We start from the raw sequence: 234 nt of genomic DNA on the forward strand, positions 1-234 counted from the left end.
AAAATGCATGAATTGTAAATGGAGCTAAAACGTTCTTGTCGCAAGGGGAATGGTTGAATATCTTGTTTTAATGAGAACGGATGGTGTTTAGATAACTTTCCTTGAAGCATTTTTCGATTACTTTTGGCTGAAAATAGGTCAATCTGGAGATATTTTGCGTTCCAGACGAGTCAATTTTGGCAATTGTGCTTTGGCCTTTTGGTTAAACATCTCGGAGATGTAAAATATTGGCAA

This window comes from Tigriopus californicus, chromosome 7, assembly GCF_007210705.1.
Source record: "Tigriopus californicus strain San Diego chromosome 7, Tcal_SD_v2.1, whole genome shotgun sequence".
In the NCBI taxonomy this organism is placed as follows: domain Eukaryota; kingdom Metazoa; phylum Arthropoda; class Copepoda; order Harpacticoida; family Harpacticidae; genus Tigriopus; species Tigriopus californicus.